Source organism: Arachis ipaensis, chromosome B01, assembly GCF_000816755.2.
Source record: "Arachis ipaensis cultivar K30076 chromosome B01, Araip1.1, whole genome shotgun sequence".
NCBI lineage: Eukaryota > Viridiplantae > Streptophyta > Magnoliopsida > Fabales > Fabaceae > Arachis > Arachis ipaensis.
In genome coordinates this window covers 3,528,927-3,529,265 of record NC_029785.2, presented here as the reverse complement: position 1 = coordinate 3,529,265, position 339 = coordinate 3,528,927, and positions in this window count along the sequence as shown.

The following is a 339-nucleotide window of genomic DNA, read 5'->3' as shown; positions in this document are numbered from 1 at the left end:
TTATTTCATGTTGTACTTTTCTCTTTGCATATCTTTTTTTAGATTTTTTTTTTTCAATTTTTAAGTTAACTTGGAGGATTCCGCAAAAATTGGCAGAAAAGCAAAAAACGAAAATGTCCCCGCAACGCAAATAAAAAATGGTGATGATCTGGGAGTTAGCACTTAGGAGATAAGGATAGGAATGGAGAGCATGGAGGCACTCTCGACCCTATCCCATTCACACTTTTACAAGCCACTTGTGCTCATTAATATTTTTGTTATTTGATAATATTAGAGATATAAAAAAAAATTAAATTTATCTTATTTAATATTTATTAATTTTAACAAATATTAAATAAG